Source organism: Olea europaea, chromosome 18, assembly GCF_002742605.1.
Source record: "Olea europaea var. sylvestris chromosome 18, O_europaea_v1, whole genome shotgun sequence".
In the NCBI taxonomy this organism is placed as follows: domain Eukaryota; kingdom Viridiplantae; phylum Streptophyta; class Magnoliopsida; order Lamiales; family Oleaceae; genus Olea; species Olea europaea.
The window spans coordinates 11,127,598-11,134,929 of NC_036254.1; the positions used below are offsets into that span (position 1 = coordinate 11,127,598).

Consider the following 7,332-nt stretch of genomic DNA (forward strand, 5'->3'; position numbering starts at 1 on the left):
AAACACTTGAAACAAACAATATCCAAAAATAAACAATTGCAAATAGAATTACATTGTAACTAAATTTAATTTCTTTATCCAAAATTTGATATTTTTCCATCTTCATAACTTCATTCATTAGCAGAGTTAGAGATTACACAAAATGGATCCTGAAAAAGAAAGAAATATTATACTCAATTTTATCATAATAATTATGATTAAAATTTAGATTATTTGATAAATAAAATTATCTCCTCATCAACATCCTTATTATTCATCTAGGAGCAAAATTCAAAATATGCAGATGGTGTAGAATTTGCTATTAATAAAGCAAAATAATAATTATTAAAAGAATTCATAAAAGGAACAATATGAAAAACAAATGTTTATACACATCGTACCATGAATATCGCCCCATAACCAATCTTGAGTACACATTAAAGCCTCCAAAGTTTTGGGGTGAGGCTTATTTCAGTGTGGATTAACAAATCTACCATTAGTACTGAATGCAGATTTGAACGCCACTATAGATATTGGGATGGGCAAAATATCTTTTGCAATTTGAGATAAAGTCGGATATTTGATTGTATTTACTTTCCACCATGTTAGTATGTAAAAATCATCTGACTGAGACAATATAGACTCATCCAAGAAAGTATCAAGCTCAGTTTTCACATTGCTAAGAGCTCCAACATTGAAAACCAATCTATAAAACACCCGTTGTGCGCTCAGATTTATTATTAACACTTGATGTCTCGGTTTGACAAGAAGAAGTAGAAGACTGAGCTACAGACCCACTTGAGTCATTCTTTTTTTGATAATCGCACACCAACTTGCCACAAAACTTGATAAATTTTTTCAATCTCACTTGCAACATTGCGATTAAAAATATGAGGATAATAATACTTAATTAACATTATTTTATACCTTGGATCCAACATTGCTGCTAAAGTCAAAACTCTATGAATATCGCTCCATTACTTGTTAAACTTTTTCATCATACTGGTTGTCATCATTTGAACTCCCACATAAAGAGATTCAAGCCACTCATACAATGACAGTTTGATATCACAAATATTTGAAAAGAAGAGATTAGCACTTAGATACTTTTTCGTGAAAACAACTAGTAACCTTAAAAAAAAAATCCTTTTGTGATATTTCTTTTGCCAAATCTCAATCATCATCACTAGGCAAACATTTATACTGTGACTCCCTATATTTCAAATGAGAAAAAAATCTTTATAAATCAAAGCAATACGAAGCATCAAGTAAGTGGAATTCTACCTTGTTTTACAATCAATCACCAATTTTTTCTCACAATTAAATTTCAATTGAGGTGCAAAGAGCTCATATTTTTTAGATCTCTTTGGCATGGCTGTCCAATAAGCATTACTATCACGGAATTTCTTAACACTACCACTAATAATCTCCAACCCATCCTTCACAATAAGATTTAATATCTGTGCACAAATCTCGTATAGAAAAATCCACCATTCAATACAAGATAATAAGTGCAAAGCTGACTTAACACAATATTGATCATAGCATCATTCGTGGTGCAATTGTCTACGGTCAAATATTCAGCTAAACTATCAAATGTTGATGCCACAAATCAATTGATTCATAATTAAACCACAAATTATCCATAAGATCAATTACTATATTGTGGAAACCACAAATAAATTACAGAACAAGTCCGTAAATGGCGAAAACAGTACTAAAAAGGAAAAAATTCAGCTTATCTGTCCTTCTTCCTATTAAACCTTGAAATTGAAGTGGTTGAACTGTAGGGAGATGGCAAAGGGTTTTTGATTTTGCAACAATCTTGAATTGTGAAGATTGAAGAGTCGGAGGGAAAATCTCAGTGTTGTGAGTGGGCTTGTATACAAAGACTAAGGCCCAATCGGTTCAAAAATAAATGGGCTTGTAAGTCAGTGAGAAAATCGGTAGTTCAATCGATTTTTAACGGGTGAATTGTTCAGAAATAAAATTAATTTTAATTTTTTTTTATTCTTCACCTACATTAATCCAATATTCTATACCCAAATTCATTAGCTCAATTTTCAAACTACTGTAAAACATATTGAAATTTTTTTTAACAAAACTCATGTTTGGTTTAGTTGAAAATTAAATTTTTAATAGATTTTGATAAAAGTTAAAAAATTGATAAAAATTGTTAATCATATAAAATATGTATAATAGAAAACGAATCTGAAAAGAAATAAGTTTAGAAAATAGCCAAACATGGGGAAAATATAAATAAGACACTAAACGAGATGCCTCGCTCCCCAACCCGAGTGGGGCTGTTGCCATCCCTACATAGATTGATGGATTGACTTCTCAAAAGTGCTACTTGTTTAAGCTCCATTATAGAGAAATAATATATTTTGAAATAGTAAATTGATAGAGAATTTGTGGTTGAAAATTGAGGAAAAATTCTAGGTTTGCATATAATATTATTTTATTGAAAATGTGTAGTTGAAAATAAGTTTTGAAAGAATGAATTTTAGAAAAATGGGGCTCAAACAAAGGCTAAATAACTTAGCGTTCAAATATCTTAATACGGGCTCTCTTTAGCCTCAATTTTATCTTTGTTGAGAATCTTTGTTTAATTTTTTTTTTTTAAATCATATTTCGAAGGTCGCATGGGTGGATATCAGGATATGGGGGATGGCTGCACTGGACTACACCGGTGCTACCCAAGCCCTTCTACATAATAATAATAATAATAATAATAATAATAATAATAATAATAATAATAATAATAAATTCATAGCCTAACAATAAACAACAACACAACACAATTTTCATAGCCCACCGACACACGACATCCCAATTTCACCAGTCCATCCCAACATTAAAACCAAAATTTTGTTTCAATTTCTTATACCAAACTCAAAAACCCATTTATTTCATCTTTTCTTCTTTATTATCCATCCATCATTACAATTTTGATAGCAAAATGATTATCCTTTTTCTAACTGATTTATTTATTTTATTTCTCTTCTTTATAATGTTGCTTTTTAGAATTCATTCCATTATTTCATCTGCATTTGTCTTTATATTTAATAAAGAATGTTAGAGTGTAACCCTCATCGAAGAAGAAAAGTAATAAAGAGGAATAATTAGAAAGTTTTCCTGAATTCTTTTCCAATAGAACACAAAGTTTTCATGATTTTGATTATACAATCTATGAATCTAATGAACGGACTAAAGTTTTTAGGGTTCTTGAATTTCACACACTGCTTGCAATTTTCTTTTGTACTGGTTTGTAATAGTTGTTGTTGTCGCTCCAATGTCACACTCAACTTATGCTACCATAAACTACTCGCTGACATGTACTTCGCTTAGCTTGGCCTTTTAGCATGTTGAGTTCCATTTTATATTGGAGTATGGTTGATTTATGATTCATTGGATCTATTGTTGGATTATTGACTGATTATAATATTGTTAAATAGTTAGATAAGCAGTTGAATTGTTGCTAGTGAATTATTTTTCAATTGTAGGTATTTAAGTGTTTTGATTTTTATGCATCTTTAAAATAGAAGACAATGAAAAATGTGAAGATGACAACTGAAATTAAAATGGATGATGATTTCATGTTAATTGTATGACACTATATATCGAAAGAGAATTTATTATGACATTAGATGTTGATTCTATTATAGATGAATTTTATGTTGTAAAATCCAGTCGGACACTATTTTAATAGATAATGTTATGTAATAATAATAATAATAATAATAATAATAATTATTATTATTATTATTATTATTATTATTATTATTATTATTATTATTATTATTATTATTACTACTGAGTTGATACATTGAAAAAAAAAATCCACCAAAAAAATTGAATTTTCATCAAAAAATTATATTTTTCCTCTTCAAACCCTCCCTTCGCCCCTGCCTGCAACATAAAACCTGACTCCGCCATTTGGACAGTTGTTAAGTATCACGGCAAACATCACTCTAGCTAATTTTTTTGTGTCCCTTTTAGTGGAGCTAAAAATTAGATTTTTAATAGATTTTGATAAAATATAATGTGGGACCTACAAAATAGGTAAATATTTATTTTGAAAAATAAATTAAATTTTTGAAATTTTTTTAAATACGCTTTTGTATGAATAACGCCATTTTTAAATCTTTCTTATTTATCAATTATTCATGTGTGTGTATTAATGTAATATTCTTCCATAATTAAAATACATTCCAAATTATGTGAGTCCCATTCTTTGAAAAAAAAAAAGCATTCTTAAACATTATTTTGACATTATTTCAATCACGCATTTTTTAATAAATTAGTACTCCACGTAAATTCAAAAATTTTTCTTATTTTTTAACGACATATTTTCCATCGATACACTATTTAAAATGCATTTTCCCCCTAAAATGGGGCTCAACCAAGGGCTGCAAGCAGAGCGGACTGAGCAAGGCATATAAGGTCAATTGACCCCCCCCCCCAGTTTTTGAATTTTTTTTTGAATGTCAATGTTTAAAACTTACACGATAAATATATAATGCAACCGATGGCTCCAAACTCAGTTTTGTATCTTTGTCTCTCTTCCAATCTGTCGACTGCGAACGCCACTATCATTTACAATTTATCTATCGTTTGAAAGTTTGATTACGACCCTCTAACACAACATGTCTAAGTCCGCCCTTTGTTACAAGAGGATGTGATAGTTATTTTACTATGCCAAGCAATGGAAAGTTTTCCAAGTACTCTTCACAGAATCTTACAGCGCAGCACATGATTAGTAGGTTTTTGTTTATATTTTTGCCAACTATCGATGAAATTGTGCCAATTGTCCAATTCTATGAAATTTGCTCTGTACTACGGCTAATTTGAATAGAAGAAGGAGCGTTTGAGCCCCTTTAATTTTGAAAAATGTTTTATGAAATAGCGATTGATGTAGAGTGTGTGGTTAAAAAAAAAGAATTTTTTTTATTTGCGTGTAATATTATTTAATAAAGAATGTGTGATTGAAAATGAGTATTGTAGAAAAAATAATGTAATAGAATGTAAAATAATAGATGAAAATTAGGGCTATTGAGAAATCCACGTGGTGATCATCCATAATCAACCGTTTTCGCCACGTGTCGGCCAATAAAAGTTTTTACCACGTGTCAACACAATAGACTTTCTCTCTCCTACTCTTGTTTCATTTGTCTATCCGATATCATCTGGAGTAAAAAACACATAGTCGTAACTCGTAATTAGTGCATTGCTGTGTTGATTTGATTTGTAAATTCATGAACGTTAGGGCTGCAGTGGATCCCCTGATGACGGCGAAAGTGATCGGAGATGTGATTGATAAGTTCGTTCCGGCTCCCGAGTTGACTGTGCAATATGAATCAACGCCTAAGGCTAACGGTTGCGATATCAATCCATCGTCGGCTGCTGGAAAACCTCACGTTCATATCAGTGGTTCTCGTGGCTCTCCTAATTATACTCTTGTAATTCCACAATTGTTACAAACTAAATTAAAAAGTTCATTCTGCGTGTTAATTGAATCTAACCTAACTTGGATTGACTGTTTTTAGGTAATGGTTGATCCCGATGCTCCAAGACCGAGTGAACCAACTTTCAGAGAGTGGCTCCACTGTTAAATATTGCTAGTAGCATTGCCTATTAAACCCTTCTATTGAAGTAAAGTAGATCAAATCCCTATAAGTTTGTAAATATTTTTAGCATATAACGATGTGAGATTTAATTGCTTAATGTAGATCAAGTCCTTATAAATTGGTCTATATTTTCATCGGATAACGATGTGAGATTTTATTGCTTAACATGTCTCGTAAAATGGTGGCTCGTTTGAGCAGACCAATCTTGTAAACGTGTGTTCGTTGTTGAGACTTAATCAGATCGGATTTCTCATTAGAGTTTAATGAACTCTAATACCATATTAAAACTTGAGATTTTATCTTAAAAGGTTTTTTGTGTGCCAGGTAGCGCGCGTTAAGATTTGTCGTGTGATTGTCCAGGCGAGGTAGGAGATCTATACGAACAAAGCATTTCTCTTTCCGGCTGTTTTCATGTATCAAATCCAATGTCCTTTTCTTTCTATGAGAAAAAGAAGTGTGGAGGAGAAGCAGCCGAGCTCATTCTCTTCGCTTCTTGGGCAAAAGAAAAGAGCAATGCGTAGTCACATCTGTTGGATCAACATCCGACTTGAAAGAATGTTCAGGCAAGGGTTTGTAGAACGAAGGGAGTGTACAATTGGAGCACAGCCCCAACAATCAACTTCCCACTTTTTATGTCCCATGATTATGCTAGTTTAGAAACTAATGAGAAGGATAGGGGTCCACCACTTCGTAAGCATCTAACATTTTTAGTTGGAGTTGTTCAAGTCTTTATTTATCTTTATTCGATGCGAAATTTTATCCTTAACACTATTTATGGGAAAAAAAAGTAGAAATCTTGTGTTTCCTTTGTTTCTTTTAGCGAGCACAAAATGCACTCACACTATCACACAATGAAAATTGCTGCTATCATGGCCACAAATAATGCTTAGCCATCACTTTTATGCAATGCAAACTGTGGTTGCCTATGAATTTTTGCTTGCCATTTCTTTCATAAGCTAATTTACATATAATTACTAGTCATGCTTATTATCGTCTTATAAAAGTTTAATGTAGAGAGACGAAACACGTTATCTATGTCCCCGAAGTCTTGTCCCCCTTTTTTTCTTTTCTCATACGAATTTCAATAGACGAAACATTTAATGGATATATATTTATTTAAATTAAGACACCGTTTGCAAATTTTATATATCTTTTACAAAAAGAAATAATATAAGGTCTCACGGATATTCACACATTTTCGATTGAATTTAAAACAATTTATAAATTGTGTATCCAAATGGAGGTTTAGGCTAAAACATGATTTCTTGATTTTGATTCTTGCAGGATGGTCATAAATATTCCAGAGGGAGCTGATGCGAGTGAAGGTTATGTTAGACTCTACTATTTTGTTATTTCTGTGTGGTTGAAAAATGGATAAAATTGTGATCCAATAAAATATATTGTTGTAATTAAAGTTTGATCAACTTATAATCTCAAATAAATTTTGTCAAGTTCTATACCGACCTTGATATCATAAAAAAATATTTAATATTTGGATTTGGATTACTATTACAGGCAAATAGCTGATGCCATACATGGGACCTCAACCACCATCAGGCATTCACCGATGCGTATTTGTGGCTTTCAAGCAGAAAGATGTAATGGAAACTGTGAAAACCTGGCCAGTTGAGCGTAAAAACTTCAGCACTCGTAAGTTCACTGGCGAGAATGAGCTTGGACTACCGGTAGCTGCATTGTATTTCAACTCGCAAAGCAACCAAAA

The 7,332-nt window shown here is 31.7% G+C and overlaps 1 pseudogene; it reads left to right on the top strand.

Annotated features, from left to right (window-relative positions):
* The first annotated feature begins 5,237 nt into the window (after window positions 1–5,237).
* The window catches only part of LOC111366729, a 10,852-nt pseudogene continuing 8,757 nt past the window's right edge, over window positions 5,238–7,332 (top strand).